The 19051-nt window shown below is 43.5% G+C and overlaps 1 long non-coding RNA gene across 2 annotated transcripts in view; it reads left to right on the top strand.

Annotated features, from left to right (window-relative positions):
• LOC135316170 (uncharacterized) overlaps positions 1 to 19051 on the top strand; it is a 79908-nt gene that overhangs the window by 12774 nt on the left and 48083 nt on the right. The window contains exon 4 of one of the 2 annotated variants that reach the window (XR_010375606.1): positions 437 to 2150. The exons of the other annotated variant lie outside the window; for it this stretch is intronic. This is a non-coding gene — a long non-coding RNA (uncharacterized LOC135316170). Of the gene's footprint in view, positions 1 to 436; positions 2151 to 19051 lie in introns of those variants that run through there. 2 annotated transcript variants of the gene reach the window in all.

The following is a 19051-nucleotide window of genomic DNA, read 5'->3' as shown; positions in this document are numbered from 1 at the left end:
ACTAGAAGTAGCTTAATAACTTTCACTTAAAAAAAAAAAAGAAAAATGAAAAAAAAAGGCGATTCTTGGCACCATGTAGAATAAACAAAGAAATGCAATTTCACAAAGCAGGACCTGTTAAAGGGGACCTGCTGCAGCCAGAGATGGGGACCAAGGCTGGGCCTTCCAGTGAAACAAGCCTGCATATGAAAAAATCATCACCTAAGATTGCAGACAGTAATCTCACCTGGTTTTATACACTAAACTGGGCCAAGCCCAGTTAGTGCCTGGGCAGGACACTCTAGAAAAAGTACATTAATAAAAAGAGGTGGTGCAGAAAGTGGTTCTCAGAGGGCGGGTGTGTAGGATGTCATATAGTTTCTATAGTTAAATAAATACATATATATAAATATTGCTGGTTTGTATAGCTCCTTTTTCCTCTTTCTCTCTACCACAGACCCCTCATAGACGGAGAACTGCATTTGTACCAGAATGTCTGAATTAATAATTGAAATATGTAATGGACTTGCTATGATATACTGACCTTTATTCATGCTGGAGGAGTGCATTTGGAAGGGAGAAAAGGGAAACTTGTGATGCTTAACTGTTTCTGTAAGAGGAAACTCTACAACGTTGGGTCACATCTGAGACAGCTTTGTGACCAGCGTGATTTATTCTTGATGAATGGAGTTTCATTGTGCCAGGGAAGTGGAAGTGTTGGTTGTGGCTTTTAGTAAGAAATCTAATACTGTTTTATACCTTCAAGCTGAGGAGCAGGATCTAGAACATGAAGAAAGACAAGCCTGATTATTACACTGCTAGAAGCAAGCGCAGCGAACAGAGGACTGTTGCTCCTGCAGTAACCCCTGCTGCTGAAGAAACATATACAGATGCTATTGAGGAATGTTTAAAGATTAAAATTCCTAACTGAACAATCATACCTAAAATAGTATTCTGGCTCCAGGCTCTTAGAGATGTTGCTTTTATGATGCAATGGAAAACTGATGTCCTGACCTCTTGTGGTCACTAAATATACAGTGCCAGGTTTTCCAAGCATGTGACTGTTTTCAGTACACTGTCTCCTTTCTAAACTTTTATTTGCCCTACTGAATAATGTTATCTCCAGCACTCCCTTCGCAATTTCACCAGGGCAGAAACTTACTCAGCATTCCTAATTCTTTTGTAGAAGGTACAATGTGACATAGTTGGAGACTTCCACCCCCGACAAATTGCAGAACACACTGTAATAGGGCCACAGACAATGAAGTAATGTTAGCATGTGATCTGTTGTTTGACGTTGCTGTTTTCAAGGATTCCTTGGAAGTGATACTGCCTTTTAAGGCATGTGAAATGATCCCTGAATGTAATTTAACAATCAAAGTTCAGAAGTAACAACAAGATCTTTTAGAATGAGAAGATGCAGGCTAACTGTAAGAATTTATTTTTATCATTGCCTTGAAATATTTCAGGACATATTCAGCAAAGAAACCATCCTTGAAGAGCTGACACAAGTAGTAGGGTGAAGTATCTTTTGCATGGGTGTTGGCAGTCTAAATTATACAAGAATCAAGTTTCCAATATATCTTATGGTTACTGTCTGTGTCTAGTGAGTTTTGCTGTAAAGAAATGATGGGTTTTGAGCCAACCATCTGGCATGACCACATGGGAAACCAGACTTTGATTCACACCTCTGCAGGCTAGAGTCAGATGCTGAGAACATTGAGGACCTGACTGCAGGACTTAAAAACTGTCATTCTTTCACTCCATCTTTACCCAGTGCTACCGGGGAACTACAGGTACAAATACAGTCAAGTACAATGACCACTGAAATTTAAGAAGAGGCTGAAAACTTTGAGGAGGAACAGCTTATGTTGCTTGGGGGGTGGGGAGGGTGTTGCAGACTGGCAGAGAGAAAAAAACCCCAGATGTTAACAGGATCGACCTAGTGCTTTTCAGGTTGGGTTCTGGTTCTTTTGTAAATCAGTAGTCTCCAGTGTTAGGTATGGTTTTCTTGTTTCCATAAAGCTGTAGGATTAACTTCTTTTCATGAAGATGTGAGCTAGGGGAAGCTGAATGCTACTCATGTGGGTGATTATTTGGTAATGTTTTTTCTTGTAAAACCAAAATCTTGGTGTTTACTATGACCATAATAAAGTGTAGACTCAACCTGAGCTTCCTTCTTCCTCCTCTGATAATGTCCCCTCTCTCATGACCATAAACATAATCTGTGATTCCTGTCTCGTACTCCCTGTGCCCTCAAATTGAGAGAGTGGATGGGATAATTCGCAAGGTGTCTGGTATTTGAGTAAGTTGCTTGCCTGGATGAGACCTCTGAATGACTTAGCTAATGCTGCTTGGGTTAAGAGGGTGTTGATAACTGAAAAACCCAGTCCAGCAGTTTATAGGCTTCAAACAGGGGAAATGTGAGGCAGAGTGAAACTATCACACTGGTGCCAACCAGAGAACGCATTTATGCTTTTGTACCGAGCAAACCAAAGCCAATGGCATTTCACTTCTGGAAGGCCAGCTAAGGGAGAGAATGATAGCACTGGCGCTTTGTGGTCATAAAGGTCCATGTTGCTGCTGCGAGGTCATCACAGGATGAGGTGCAAATGCTGTAAATGAGGGAAGAAAAGACAATTTCATACCATAATGCATTATGCACAAACAGTAAACAGATACTTACCCTTTGAATGTTTTTGCCTGAGATGGGGAATAAAACAAAAATAGTCAGCAAGACAGAAGCAGAAGCCTGTCTCTCCTCTAACAATCTGCACTCAACCATGTTCAAAATAGCCACTTGGCAACAATTTTCTCAGAGGAAAAATGGTGCGGAGTGCAGAAAGTAAGGGCATAGCTGTAACAGAGGAGGCAGAGTTGAGCCAGTATTTTGTTTTTGTTCAGTTCTGCTCCTGATGTCAACCCAGATTGGTTTTGCCACAAGCCACTCATACTTTGGTAGTTGCTTTGAGAACTGAACATTATAAAAGTGGCAGAGTTGCAAGGTGGTTACTTGCCTGCAGTGCACAACGGCAGTCGGAGGACTGGAACTGCCATCTCCTCCTTCCCTGCTAGAGTCCAGGCACCGGCTTTGTTCCTAGGGAAAACTGCAGCTGCTCTCCGGGAGGCAAAGTCTGCTCTGTGGCCTGATAAGTTAGAGGCTCACTGCAACATCCATGCTCTGCTGAGGAAGTCTCCAAATCTTTTTTGCCCTTCTCCAAATAAGAATTGAAACCAAAATACCCACAGGGACAAGGAATTTTCCTACAAATTCTGTTTCCACGTGATATTTCAAGCTATCCCTGTCATATTTAGCTTCCACTATTGATGGAGTATTTCTTCTGGCTAGAAGCTGAAACGAGATATTTGGACTGCTTGGTACTGATTAGAAACTCTCAGGAAGCAGCTGAGGTAGAGACTGTCTCATGGTATGATTTTATTAACTGCAGGTTCAATGATGAAGGTGACAGAGGGTAGAGAGAGGAAACATGAAAGAAGCCCCTTTTGGTTGCCACGACATTATAGTGATTTGGCATCTTCATCATCATGTGACATGATGCAGGAACAAACAAGATGAGGTTGGGGTTACAGTTCATTAATGCCCCTCATATGCTCGGTAAATCCCCACCAGCTTCTGTAGTCCCTCACACAGTGGGGAGTAACTCCTGACCAGGTCGACTGGGTGATATTTCAAGCAAGAATGGAATAATTTCGGGAATGGTTATCTCCTTTCCAATCTGTGGTCAGATAACATCCCTGTGGCAACCATTACAATTGCCTATGTGGAAAAGTAATGTTCAGAAAGTAATTTAATGTAATGGATTGTTTAGCTTTCTTTTAATTAAATGTAGCAGCTGGAAACAAGAAGACAGCTTTGTATCACCAACCAGTCTCTAATTGCAGGCATCCTCCATAGACACTATTTAGTGTACTGCACTTTCAGTCCAAGTTGAAAACCTGTTACTATTGCTTAAACTCCCCAAACATTAAATTTTTCCACCTTTCATGAAATATTAGGGTGAGTTGTTTTGTTTTGTTTTGCTATTTTTCTCTCTCCCTAAAAGTCAAACTGCTGATGAGAAACCTGTGTCAAAGTAGCTCAACCAGCTCCAGAAATCATCTGTCAGAGGAGTCCAGCACTCTCACTAGGGAGGATAGTGCTAAGGTTCCTTGGGAAACTGTCCTTTTCAAATGACTAAATGAAGAGCTCCAACTGTTTATTCCCACCAAATAATTCCGGCTTTTTGAAGATGAATGAACACACTGATGGGCTTTTCAGCTGAGCCCCTTTCAAGTGAGAACAAAAGGCTGCTTGTAGATTGTATCAATACAATTGTGACTCAGATGGTCATCACAGTTGTAATGTTGTCAGGCACAATTCTGGGAGTAATAGTGACTTCAAAGCAAGACCGTTGAATGGCATCGTTTGCTCCATAATTTTGAAATGGAAGGCTTTGGCAAATGTATCAGCTGGAAGAACTGGGGTTTTCAGTGTAAGAGGGTCAAAATTCCACTGGGTTACAAGGCCAGGATAACCAGGATGTTAAAAGTGCTTATTTTCCCTATTGCATTTACAGTGACTAGCTCAGATGTAAGCATCCACGTGGCAGATGTCTAAAGGCAGGTGACATAAATCCACCCTGTGCAAGCTAGCTGCCTCCACATATGCCTAGCTTTACTTGAGTCGCTTTTTGCCATTCGTGTTCCCTTCCTTCCTCGCCATTTCAGAAGGGGTTTCTGTGTACATATAGAGAGAATAGCTTGGTACAAGGAGATCACTGGAGGAAAGATGTATCCTCCTGGCTTGCCCCTATAACTGGCTAACTGCCCAGTGCCCAAGGCCATGGGCAAGAAGCCCGGTAGGTCAGATTAGACCCTAGCATAAGTGTGCCTATGGCCACGGAGAACAGCTTGCACTCCTGTTCCTGCTTGGGTCCCCGTGAATTTACTGCTGGCTGTGCGCAAGGCTAAACACAGGTTTGGAGGCAACATCTGTACTTAATGGGAAGCTGGGCCAAGACACCGAGAGTTCACCAAACAACCCTTTGTCTGGTGTGTAAACCTATAGCAGAGTGAAAAAAGCAATGAAGAAAAAACAATTCTGACTTGCAGATTTGTAAAAAAGGCTTTTAAGATCTTTAGTGGGGTAACTTGCAACTGCTAAATATACTCACAGAGAAATAAAGCCAGATCATTTCTTTCCTCAGTCTCACGGTGACACTTTATATTTTTCCTCTTGAGAGGGGATGGGAATGCTGGCATCGACGGGGGAAAGACTGGGAGAAACAGTGGATTTAGTCTGTTTGCTGTTAACTTCACCATGTGCCCATCAACTGCTTTTTCCAGTTCCCTTGTCTTGATCCGCAGGGAAAAAGAACTGAGAAGGGGTGGGAGAAGATGTGGAAAAGGAAAAGTGAGGGGTTTCTGTGTGTGCAGAGGAGGATATTTTGACAGAATGGGTGATGGTGACTATGGAAAGGGGGGAACAGGCAAGTAGTAAATGAGTTTGTGTTCCTGGCTGTTGAATAGCCCCAGGAGGTTCCCAGCAAGTCTGCCGCTTTTTTATTGGAGTTTTGTGCCGGAGTTATAAACCCTTTAAATGAGTCTACATCATTAGGGAAGCTTGGCTGATCACTGATGAAAAAATATAACAATTAAAACAAAGGGCTGGAAGAAGGAAGCAGGGGGAGAGGGAGCTGGGGGTGAGTGATTTTAATACTTAATAACAAATACTAATAATGGTGCTGAGTTGGGGACTAATTAAAAGTTTCTAAAAAGAGAGAGGAAGAGAGTGAAATTAATCTGGAGTGGTTTGTCTGGCAGCTTCTGTAAGTGCCTGAATAAACCACCCTGGCTAGGAGGACGGGACTCTGGGGTCGAGCAAAGCTCTGGAGATAAGACGGATCTAAGCCGTGGTGAAGCACAGCTCAGCTGACTGGTCCGGCTCCTCTCCACAGCTGCGTGTTTTGATGTCTGCCCCGTGCTCTGGGACTATAAATGTTCATTCTCCCAGGTGGAGCAAAGGGGCTGGGGAAGAGGAGCAAAGGAAGGAGTCTGAAGGGTGGAGAGAGCAAAATTCTTTGGAAATGAGACTGCTCTGGGGAAGAGAGATCTGGATGCCAGTAGCATAGATCTGAAAACTGTTTATGCATTGACTCCTGCACCAACAGCCAGGGTAGAAGTCAAAGAAGAAAGATCCGTGAAGGACTGACAAGTTAAAGCAACTCAGGGAGCTGCTGCCACATAGTTTTGCAGAGGCTGGAAGACCATTCAGAGGAAGAATCCCTATATACTTGCCTTCTTCCTATGCTACTTTTAGCTATTGGCTGATGTCAGGAGAGATGGATTAGGTGAGATGGATTTCCATGGCTGTTCTTGTTACAAGCCATCCTTTTATCAATGCTGTCTTCAAGTACACCTCTATCTCTAGAGATAAATGTTCCCAAAAGCCAGTCTCACAGGTCTGCTTCCAGCTGTGTCGTGAGGGCTGGGGGTGGTGAAAGCTGAAATAACCAAAGCAGCATCTATTGCATTTCCCTAACCAGTTCAGCAGCTGCATGATCAGGCTGGGCAAGCATCAGATAAGGTCATCTGTGTGCAATTTCAACTAAACTGTTGTCAGGCACCGCCCCTGACATCTTCCATGGTACATCCTCCTGGACACAAAACCTGGCTGTGGGTGAATACCAACTTCAGACACAACGCTCCTTCCAGCACCTAGCTCCTTTTACTTTTTCATCTGTGCAGACAGCTCTAAGTTTTAATTATGGGTGCTTTTTGCTGTTCTTTATCTTAATTAAGTCTGACTTGCTGACTATTTCAAGGGAGATTATGTCTGGCAAATGCCTTCCTGACTTGAGTTCTGAATTGTGGAAAGAGAGGTACGAAAGCCATCTTCACTGGGTGTGCCAGGCAGCTCCGTCCTTCAGGCAGCAGAAACGCAGTGCCATAGGGACCCGTTGTGCAGCAGAACTGGGGAAAGGCTCAGCTGAAATGGGACCATCCGTCTGGAATGAGCACAGAGCAAGGAAGGCAGGGGGCTGGGCACCTGGCAGGTAGAACAGATTTCCCAGAAAATTCATCTGGTTTATCCTATCTGGGATCTGACTTTTTTTGCCTTTCTGCTGTAATACAGCACCAGGTAAATTCAGACTTAGAGTGCAAACATCAGCAGAGTCCCCCGAGTCCTTAGACATGCACTCTGAAAGCCCGCAGTAGGCACAGGCAGCTTTGCCACAGCTCTCTGCTTTGCATTATTTTAGCCCCACACAAGAAGAGCTAAGGTGCTTACAGCGGGCCTGTGTGCGGTTTGGCTTGAGAACTCTATCCTGGCTCCTGATACAGCCCTGAAGCGTCCAGCAGCAAGCTTTGCTATTCTGCGCCAGGGCTCTATCTGTCTGTAAATACTTCTATTTCAGCAGCTTCTCTCCAACGTGACAGATTTGCTATAAGGAACCTGGCAGCAAAGATTTTTTTTATCCCTCTCTCTCTCTCTGACAAATGTATGAAATGTATTAGCTTTTCATGTTCTAATTTATGATATAATAAACTCCTCTGTGCCCTGGCCTCTTTCAGGGATTGAAAGTGAGGTGTTCCACTTGCCTGCTTTGGTGGGATCCTACCAAGCGGTTGGTGAGAAGGAGGGACTGGAGGCAGAGATGGGGCAAGGAGTGGAATTGGAAGGAGGAAAGGGGAAAGGGGAGGTAGGGGAAGCAAGGCTGCTGGGGTAGAGAAAATGTCTAATTTTTGGTTTCTCATTTCACATGGAAAAGCATCGTGTACTTCCCTGTGGGATTTACATGGCTCTGCTCCTGGTGGAGCTTCTCCAAGTGACTGAGTGGTGTCCACATTTAGGCCTTTGAGGGAAAAAGAACATAAACTGCAAGAAGGGAGCTTGTCTGGGCACCCTCATTCAGAACGAAAGGATGGGAATGCGGGAGCGGGATGTGGAAAGAAGGAAAGATTAGGTTTCACTTGCAGTGAATGATTTATTTCACAAGATCACTTTAAAAAAGAAAAGCAACCGGAGGACCAGTGTCCGTCCTGTGTCAGGGTTTGGGTACATACTCGGCAACATTGCGTGCTCTGTGTATAACCGCAACGCAGAAACCAACGCTCCCATTCAGATCCCCTCATTCTGCAAACACAACTCTGCTTTTCCTCCCAACCTTTTCCTTCTGTTCTGTTTGTACCTCCATCTGAAGGGACTGTCGGACAGCGTAGGGACCTTACCCTTATTCATCAGACTGCCAAGAACTTAAAAAAACTCCATTTGTCCAGCTAATGAAACGGGCACTGCTGGTTTGGTTTGTTTGGTTTTCTTTGCTCTGAATAAATGATTGTCCCATGTGTAATTTTCTTCCAGGCAAACAGATTTAGTTCTGGTATTTCATTATTACTACTGGGGAGAAATGGTTATTTTTTCATAGATAACATATATACCCAGGATGCACAGGTAGCTTTACACCACAGAAGGCTGCCGTATGGTGAACATCAAATGTCTTCCTAAGGCTGTGAAATCATATAAAAAATTGAGAGAAAATGAAGTCTTCCCAGAAACAAAAACAACACAACAAACAACAAAAAAACACCAGACAACAAGCCAAAATGGGAGAAAAAAAATTACTGAAGTGGACTGACAGTCAAGGTGAAGAATGATGATCTACAACAGCCCAGTCCTCAGCTTGATCCATGTCCAGATTTGTTAAAATTAATTATTAGAGTAACCAAAATCTCCCGATCACCCATTCTGAGCCTTAAAGCTAAGTCTCAGACCTTTCTGATTTCTTGTAGCATATTATTGATCTTTGCTTATGTCAGTTCCCCATTCACCGAGATGTTTGTGGATCCTCAGCACCAAGTTGAGGGTTCAAAGCTTAGTGCGTCTTTCCACCTAGTGGCTTTTCCCCTCCAGGCAAACCATGAGGTGAATAAGCCAGTGCCTGGAATTACAGGAGCAGTCTGTGTTAGCATCTCTATTAGTAATGAAATTCCTAAGCTTTTTTAAATCCCAGCTTGTGTTAGGAGCCTGTCCCATGCGAAACCCAAACATGTTACTATGGTGCAGAAACAGAGAGCAAATATTCCAGAGAGTCAAAGCTGCAATCCTCATCTGCACGGATGACCATAACCCTGCTCACCCCGCTTCCCCAGAGGACACAGCATTTTCTAATGCTGTGCAGGTACTTAAAATAATGCCCTGCTCTTTTTTTGTTACACAAACAAATGGCGTGGCTGGGTTATCATCACCAGACCTCCTGCGGAGAGGGGCCCATCCGTCAGTCCCCTGGGACAGGTTTGCTGTAGGATTAGCTCAGGTGAAGGACACAGAGAAGGCGTCTGTAATGCTAGGGGATTGATTTGTTGCAGGATTTGCTCAGGCAAGCAGTATGGGTTCATATGTGTAGGGTCCCATTGATGGATTTGCTGTAGGACCTGCCTGAAGACAAAGTGGAGCCTGTCAGAATATGCCTTACAAGAAGCTAGACCGTTTGTACCCACGGCCTCAGGTACAACATTCTTGTAGGACTTTCTTGGGTGGGACAAGGGTGTATATAAAACTATAAATAAAAACTTAAGGGCAATTAATGCTGCAGGATTTTTCCAGGAGATACACCAAGCCTCACAGACTAACTCCCGTAGGTGTCTCGTGCATTACTCCAGCAAGTGTTGTCAAACCAAGATGACTTGTTGCTTATGGAGTTTCTTGTGATCATCAAACCAGCTGAAAGTCTGGCTTGAGTAATTAAAATGCTAATTGGAAATTCACCATTCATCAGAGGAAATAGCAATGAGTTTCTTTCTTTTCTTTTTTTTTTTTCCTTTTTTTTTTTCCCTACAGCATTTTCTCTCTAGTGGTGGCAGATGTTGGGGTTGTGAATTCATTGTCTGCCAGAGACACAGCAAAATCCTCTTTCCAAACTAGTTTTCTGTATTTTTGTTGATTGTCTGCTTAAATTAACCTTCTCTAATGAGATGAAGAAACGCAGAGTATGCCTGTAATTTACAGGCTGTGAAATTAGTTAGTATGGATATAATACATCCTGGTGGGTGACGGGGATTAGAGAGCTCTGAGAGTACCCAGGTAGAGGATAAGATGGCATGTGCCTTTTATGCATAGCTCCTAACGGTGTGGAGGACTATCCTATCTGGCTGTATGCATGCACACATGCACTTAGAGGCTTTGCTCAGGACCATTAGAGACAACAGGCTGGAGCTTGCCCTCTCCTCTGAGAAGGCATTTACACCGGTAAAAAGTGAGTATAACGTGGATATAAAGCGCTGCCATGTCACCCCGCTGGTACCCGACCTTCGCCGTTGTGAGCGGAGCAGCATCACGGATTTGGCTGGAGCCTGCGCCCCTGTGTGCGCGTGCGTGCGTAACGCAGGGCATCTCCATGCAGAGGGTGAAGCTGACTTGCTGCCAAGCCACTTTCCAAATAAAAGTGAAACATCTTTGGGATGAAGGATCCCTATCGGGTCCTCAAACAGCAGCCCTTTCGAGGTCACCCTCGCTTGGAGTTATTGGGGGAAGAAGAGTGCGTTTCTCTGGCAGGAGGCAGTTCTGCGGGCAGGTTTCCCCTTCGGCTTGCTGAATTTGGCTGTGTGCGTGCCTGTCGCTGTCCTCTGCTGGAGGAATGAGACGCGTACAAGTTTCACTGATTGCCATAAAGCTTTGCAGGCTTCTAAAAGGTGCCTGGTCAAAAAGGTTTGTCTGAAATTTCTCAATTGATTAACAAAAGAGAATGTGGCTAAAATCCACAAGAAAAAGTGGCTGACTTGTAACGGAAGGGTTTAAGCTTCAGTGTTGGACTTCTCCTCTCCTCCCCCTGCTCCCCCAGGTCTCTGAGGCTCGCACTTCAAATATTTGGATCAAAACCTCAGGCTTCAGTTCTCTCGCTTGATAAGGAGGTGATGTTTGATTATCTCTCGCTCAGGCACAGATCAATGTGCAAACAAACAAACAAAGCCTCCTCGCGAGATGCCGCGCTAAGACTCCCCCTCGCACAAAATGACACAGTCCAGTGGGGAGCGTGGAGTGTTCGCATCGATGTGCCTCCATCCTTGCTTTGTGAACTGGGGAAGGGAGATCAGATAATTGCATGGCTGCCAGCTTCCAATATTTTAGGGCTAATTTATGGTAATAGGTGCTTGAAACACTCTCAGCCCCCAAGACATTAGTCTACACCTCCGCTTTCATTAAAAAAAAAGGCAAAAAAACTTTCTTTGTTTTCATGCTGAGCAGATAATCTGGATATTGTGTGTCAGATTCAATTTGAAGGCCGTAACAGAAAGACAAATAAAAAACCTCCCTCCCAGCTACCCCCTGACAATTTTTTTTTCCTGTGTTTGGGATATTGTGATAATGGATTTGTGCCTGTAAGACCCACCGGGGGTTGAGAGCCCCCGAGTTTGTGTATATGCCAAACATGTTGCAGTTATAATGGTGCAGGTCTCAAAGAAAATGATGTGCGCTAAAGTTCTTTCTAACAATATCCGTTGCTTTAATAGAAGATATTATCACTGTTTGTGAATCTTGTCGCATGTTAGGCGTCGAGTCACACGTATTTACAGCCTTGTGCTTTCAAAAGGTAGAAGGGCAGCACTATTAGTTTGGGGGTTTTGTGTATTTTTTTAACATAGTTATTACAAGGAAAAAAAATCCATTTACTTTGGTTCGAGTTCAGATGGGTCCTGGATCAAAAGGCTAAAGTTATATCCTGAAATTTGGGGAGATTCATATCAATCATGTCTGTGTCTGCATTTATTAGCTCAAATGAAATAAAACACATAAAAAGGTGAGCAAACAAATGCACAAATAAAACTGAAGCTAGATCCCTGAGTCCACTGCTGAATGTGGAATGAGTGCAGATCTAGGCACAAACTTCTAATCCACTTTCTTGTTCCCCCTAATTGTCATTTTTGTTGGATGCGTATCTAACATATGCCAATTATTTGCTTTTTTATAAACACAGTCCTTGCCCAAAGGTAAACAAGACAGACAAAACACAAGGCAGAAGATGGCTCTGCATTACAATGTCTCTGGCAGCAAAGGCAGCCTAAGAGGATCCTGCCCTTCTCTGGCCAATTCTCCCTTTTTCCCATGCTGCAAGCTGCTGGCCCGGCAGATACATCAGTGCAACCCTGTTCAGGGGCTCAAGTGGACCAGTTTTAACAGATTTATTCTTAAATGCGGTCCAGTGTCAGTACAGCCCTCAGGCAGTTGCCTCCATATAGCTGGAGCAGTAAATTGAGTTGCAATACAGGAAAACACTGCCAGGGTGGGAAACTATGCTAAATTGGTTTTGCCCCTGAGAAATTACCATGTGGTAGTGTGTGCTGAGCTGGTGCTGTGTTTATCTGCACTCGGCCAGCCCTGGCCACATCAGGGAGGGTGTTCAGCTGTTGAAAAGCTGGATGGGATAATGGGGGAGGGGGCAGTCAGAATAAAAACATTGCTGGAAGGGTGGGAGATGACAGGGAGAACATTAAGATAATGATTTGAGAAGGAAAGAGGTGGCTTTAGGGGGAACCACAGGGTTGCTGAGTACAGACAGGTATGCACTGAGCCCTGTTTGGGGCGCAGGTGCTTTGGACGTGGTCTGTTACACCAGCCTGCTGTTGGATCTTGGGGCCAACTTGCGTCTTCTCTATCCACAGCTGGAGATGTGAAAGGAGAGGGGGGGTCCCTAAGAGCAGACCCGTAGCACAGAGGGGCCGCTGAGGGTTGTGAGGCAGAAGGCAAGTGGTGGTAGAAGAAGAATGACTCCTTGCAATCTGAAGGAAGGAAAGAGTTCTCGGTGCTTCTTGTAGCACCTGAAAGTGCCGAAAGGAGGAAGACCACAGGGGAGCAACTGTGTTTGCTTCAGCTGTCCGTGCCCCAGGAGTGGCCTCTTCATCTGACCCTGTCATTCCTAAGCTGTTTTGCAGGCTGGGGACCGTGATTAGAGAAGTCAGCTGGGAGCAGGTTTCTCTTATCCTTGTGAGCTGAGAACCGGAGGGAACCTGTGAGATAGAAAAGCAGCCCAAGCAGGTGAAATGGGCTGCTAAGCAGCTTCTGCCATGTGCGAAAGAAGTCCCCTCTTGCCTCCACATTGCTCAGTCACTGTTTCCTCCTGCTGTGCAAACTGCTGGCAGTCCTCTTTCCTTTCTGCTGTCAGCCCAGACACACTTGCCTGGGATCAGGCTCCTGCTGCCTCCTCTTCCTCTGGAAGGAACTGGATGCTTGTCCCTGCTCCTCTCACCTGATGAGGATGCTGCTTTTCCTCCACAGAGCATTACCCAAGTGCCACTATTCCCCTTCCAGGAACCTCCAGCAAAAGTTCTCTCTGTAGTTATTTTGGTAACTGTGAAACAACCTTGTATAACTCACATCCACAAAGCACCGAGACAGTGACACCCTGAGCCTTCCCACCTCTGTTTTGTGGGTTTTTTCCATCTTGCTCAGCTCTGATCGTTGCTAGTCATAAGCAGGTTTGATAGAGGTTGCCACCAGTGTAGTCAATTAATTCTGTTTGCCACTGTGACTTTTGAGACCTGGCCTATGAGGAATGGGGTTTGCCAAGTTGTACATCATCCTCTCTGTTCTGCATTTCTAATATAAAGGAGAATATGGTCTAGGAGGGATACAGGTTCACTTGTTCAGCATCACGAATAACATAAAGGAAATCCACTTTTTTCAGCTATGATTTAATCTTTTTTTTCCCCATTTTTTTCCTTTTTCTTTTTAACAAATACAGGAGTTAATGCAGTTTCTTATCCTTTTTTTCTGAGTGAGTTAGCTTTCATTCAAAGCCTTCACCCATGCCAGAAATCTTGAAGGTGGAGGCAGAGGACTGATACTACTGCTAAATAATCATATTCCTCAGCTGGTGTAAACTGGCTTAGTTCTGACAATGTCAGAGTAATTGGCATGAGATGTGAATCAGGTCGCATTCAGCCTGAGAATGATATCAGTGAAAATGTTCTAGTAGGAGGTGAACATCAAAGAGGAAAAAGGAAATCAGAGGAAGGTGCAAAATAGAGTTACTTTACCCATAACATCAGCGTTCATGTCCTGCAAAATTACTACAAGAAACAGCATGATGCTGAGCTGCAGGAAACAGATCTTGTCCCAGGGAAAATATCTAGATGAAAACTGGAAAGCCTTAAGTTTTTGCAAAGCTACAGTATGATTATGGCAATAGATATATTTCGGTGTAGTTTTCTTGTGTCCTGTTCTTGCTGGTCGTATCGATATTTTAGCTTAGTTTTAATTAGTGGAAATGCTGTATGGAAACATATTAAAATCTGGGGAAAAAAAAACTAAAAGAAAACTTAAAAATGACTGCAATTTCTCTTTAAAAAAAAAAAAAAAGGAAAAAAAAGGATGCTTTATTAAAACTGGCCCTTACCTACAAACAGTTCTGATTTCAAAGATGTGGACTTTTCCAAAGAATAATAGGCTTATTGAAAAGTTCCCAGGCAGCTCTTCTGCTGTCACTGAGCCAGGTTGTCAGTGCACCTCTGTTTTCAAGGCAGTACACCTTTTCTGAAGAGCTCTGCTGTCTGTAGAGACAAGTACCCTCTCTGGGCTCGGTCCAACACCAACCTTGAGAGTCAATGCACGCATTGTGTGGATCCCCTTGCACAAAGACCTGCCTCTATTCTTGCCTTGTTCTTTCATTCTCCTACTGCAATGTAAAGGTCACTCTTCATGAAAGTAGATATTTGCTCTTTGTGTTCGGGGGGGCGGAAAAAGTATAACCCTTTCATATTACAGAGCGTTTAGGAGACATTAATGGACTCTATCTGTAAAGTTTCTTGGGCACGAATTTCTCCATTTTTTACTATGAAAACGTGATCAGAAATGCTCACACCCCGCTGTAGGTGGGGATGGTACCGAGGGTATTTCTTCTAGCAATGGCCCTGTTGCTCTTATATTGTCCTTGTGCTTGGGGCTGGGGTTTCTGATGTAAAGCCACAGCTTCTACTAATGTACTTTCTGCTTGCACTGAAGAGTTTATAGAAGGTGCTTTCCTTGGTCCCCACTGAATTCCCTCTTGAGCCCTCTGAGATCAGGTTGTATTACATGCCTATTGTAGGTTGGATAGCAGCTGATCAATAGGCACTTGTCCTGAAGATGAATCACCCTGTATCAGATACAGAGCCTCTTCAGAGAAGAAGTTAAAAAGCTGAATTTGGGGCATAAAATGAAGTAACATAAATAAGGGTGACCCTTCTGGGTTGGCAGTTTATGGTGTTGCCAGTTACTGTTGAGTCCCGCTTTGTGGACAAACTGTAGGACAGAGATAACAGGTATGGGAGGAAGGGGCAAGATGCCTGGAAGACATAATTATTGGGATGCAGAAAATGGAAAGCCACATGACTGGAGCTTGGGATGTGGGTTTAGCTTAGCTTGGTGCACTCACACTAGATGGGGTGGTCTCTGCACCACTTGGGCTGGGAGCTGCAGCACCAATCATCTTTGGTGGTGGGGGATAAATATTTGAAATCCATTCCCAAAGCACAGAGCTGGCACTGCTTAAAGAAGAGGACTTACCCTGTTAGTATTTACATCAGTATCTTAATTTCTGTGTGGGTCAGCTACTTCAGAGGAATGTTTTCAAGAGCTTGCGTGTCAATGCAGGAAATTATGAATACAGTAGACTAAGTTTCCACCCAGTGTGATCAGTCTTGAGTTTAAATAATAAGATTTCATCTTGTTTAATGAACTGTCAGCCATCTCCTGAGGAAGACACTTTAATGAGTGGAGAATCATGTCCAATGCTTATTTATCTAAGTCAGGAGCATAGATCTGATAACGATCTCTTTTCATCTATGTGTCTGATTATTGTATTTGTCAGGCCACTTCCCGATCCATACGAAGGTAATTTGCATAAGAAAGGAGGAACATGCTGAATGGTCACTGGGTTTCATTCTTCACAGCTGAGGGAACTTCAGCTTCTTACCAGACTGAATGTCACCTCAGAGTGTGCTTAAAGGAAGAACAAAGTGGAGGAGCTGAAAGGGAGGAGAGACCAGGGCCAACGCCCCAACTCAAGGTAGTTGGGAAGCTCTCAGATGAACCGCACAGTGCAAATGTTTCAGTCTGGAGTAACTATCAAAAATTAGTTCATCAATTATCTCGGTCCCCATGCTGGCTAGCAAACAAGAAGTGAGCGTTTAGTGAGAAAAGAGAATTTTTTAACTGGCATAACTGAAATCCAGTGGCTGAATCACATAATGTAGGGAAAAAGCTATAGGTAAAAGTGAGGGAGGTGCAAAAGATAGAAGCTTCAGTGTAGTTGATAACACAGAAACCAGGCTTCTGCCGTGCATTTAGATCAAGTGAGAAACATGCAAGGTCCCTAACTTCAGATATTAATAAAAAGTCTAATTAAAACAATTATTCTCCCCTAGAACCATGCATAAGCGTGGCAATTTCTCTGCATTGCCTACAAAGGGAGCCAGGACAGACTAGCTTTTAACTAGGGGAGAAAAACTAGTGCATACATTTTGGTGGAGCGATATCACTGCCACCTCAGATAATAACTGAGCCCAGATGAAGCATAGGAGTGATCTTCAGCAAACCTCAGTTATGGTCCGGAGAGCAGAAGGGGTTTCTCCATAAGCACTGTTCACATGCAACCTAAACTGTGTTAATATGTAAGGGGAGAGGCACAAGAGGTCCTCCTGTGTGAAGCCTATCTCCTGAAACCTCTATGAAAATGTTAGAATAACTTTTAAAAATGCAATTTTCTGACAGCTTCTGTCATGTGTGACACTTCTTGTAGCTCCTCTGCAAAAGGAAGTATTATGTGGAATAAAGATAAATTGCTCACTGGACTGGAAGCTGATAGTTGCTTAAGCAGTGTTCATTGAGTCATAGGAAAAGGAATTTGCAGGGACCTTGAGAGACTACCTAGTCTACATCTGTGCCCCAAGGCAGGACTTACTTTGCATGTCATTCCCACGGCAGTGATATCTTCCATCTGCCTTCTGCTCTGTGGGTTAACCAGTCCACTTCCTCCCTCTTAACTGACTTCTAGGCTCCGACATTACCATTAAACTCTCCTCCATCCCTCCATGAATCGCTGTTCTTGGATTTTTACCAGACCTGACTGGGCAAAACAGCAGGTCTGAATTCAGCAGCCTGGTCCGATATTCAGTGTTCACTTTGCTCTGAGCAGGAGGATGGACTGAAGGAGACCCTGAGGCCCCTTTTGACCTGGATGATTCTGTGACTACAGTTTTTGTAAGGTGATACCCAAAGCTCACGCACAGTATTGAAGCCAAAGCACTAGCACAAGTCGAGTGGAGGAGTCATGTTATTTGTCATCGAAGTTAGCTATGACAGTTTGGTGTCTGTCTTTTTTTTTCTTGCTTTCTTCCGAAGGCATGTAATTGTTGCCTCAAATTCAAATTCTCCTCCACTCTAATTCCAAAAACCCTTTACTAAGAAGCTGCTTTTTTACCACACTTCCCCCCCCCCGCCCTTTTTTTAATTGGTTAATGTTTTGTAAGAACTTTCTGGACAATTTTCTGTATTCGTTGTTTACCAGATGTTTGCATAGTTGAGAAAGATTCAATATGGGCAAACAGAGGATCGTAACTAGTAATAAGTACATTTGCTGTCTCAAAAGCATTAATTTTCAAAAGTTGAAAAAAATTGCAAGCAAAATTGATTAGAAGAGAAATAGGAGGCAGAGAAAATGCTGATTGCAAATTGGGGATTCTGTAGGAGTAGTTTATTAGATAGCCAAAACACCACAATTTCATATGAAATAAGAAGAAAACTTTGGCTGGAATCCAAGCCTTGATCTGTTACAAAGGAAGAGAGCAACGGGAAATCTATAACCATACATAAGGATTGCATATGAAAATTCAAGATGGAAATGGAAAACTTGCACCAAGACCCTTTGAAGAATTAGGTGAACTTCCTTCTGGTCTGTGGACTTTAGTTTCTAAAAAAACTCACAGCATAGTAAGTAATTGTGTGAGCATTATATAATAATACGATTTTTAAAAAAGGCTAGAAGGCTGTTGCTACGTAAGAGGTGGCATGTTATCAGTCTTAGGCAAAATAATGCCACGTAAGCTGGTGCCGATCGATAAAGAATCAAAGGGTAGAAAGAAAAATAAGGTTTGTCAACATGATGTTGTAGAAAAAGATCTTTTCAACAAGAATTAGTTTTATTTGAGACTGCGGTTTTGGTTGATAAAAGCGTGGACGAATATAATGGACTGACTTTAAGTAATTCCCAGCCCCCCGGCACTTCATGGTCCTAATTTCACTATAGATTAAGAGCACTTACACATCTGAAGCTGGATAACTGCTGGTCTTAAAGACATTGGTTAACATGGAGGAAGAAACAGACAAACCAACAAAAAACCCCAACAAGAATATTTCTAAGGGTTTACACAGAGATCAGTACCAGAACCGCTATTTTTCAATATTTTTCATGAATTATTTAAAGTATTGTAAAACCACCAACGGGAAGGAAAGGTGATTTGGAAACTGCTAGAGTTCTTTACATGGACCTGCATGGGGAGGAGGTACTAGATACTGAAAGGCTTTTCAGTCTGGAAAAGGCATAAGGAGAATCTGTGCTGGAAGCTGAAGGCAACAAAAACAATTTAAAAACTAGGAGATTTCCTTTTTTTAGTTACTTATTCATTGATTTGCTTATTTAAATAGTGAGGGTGATTAGAGCAAACTATTACGGGAAGATGTAGGATCTTGATCACATGATGGGGGGGGGAAGCTTGTAAAGGCCAAAAGTTAATCACCATAGACTCCTCTGCTAGTCAATGAAGGGAAAACACACCTCTCCAACTCACATAAGCCAAATTCCTGCTTTTAATAATCATGTGCAGAGATCTTTTTTCTTCTCCAGTGAGTGTAAGGGGAGCTTCAGTCAGCTGAGTGTTAGCTGGGGGCTACTACCCACCGCCTTCCTCCCGAGCCTCAGAGATGATTGTAGTGCAGTGTCAGGAGAAGGTGATGCCCTCTCTAGGGATTTTTCTCGGTTAGTGAAGAAAATCACAGGGAATGGGCTTGTCAATAGAGCTACTCACAGGGGACCTGCTG

This window comes from Phalacrocorax carbo, chromosome 18 (assembly GCF_963921805.1).
Source record: "Phalacrocorax carbo chromosome 18, bPhaCar2.1, whole genome shotgun sequence".
Lineage (NCBI taxonomy): Eukaryota > Metazoa > Chordata > Aves > Suliformes > Phalacrocoracidae > Phalacrocorax > Phalacrocorax carbo.
The sequence above is the reverse complement of the archived record's forward strand: the minus strand, read 5'-3'. Positions and strand labels throughout refer to the sequence as shown.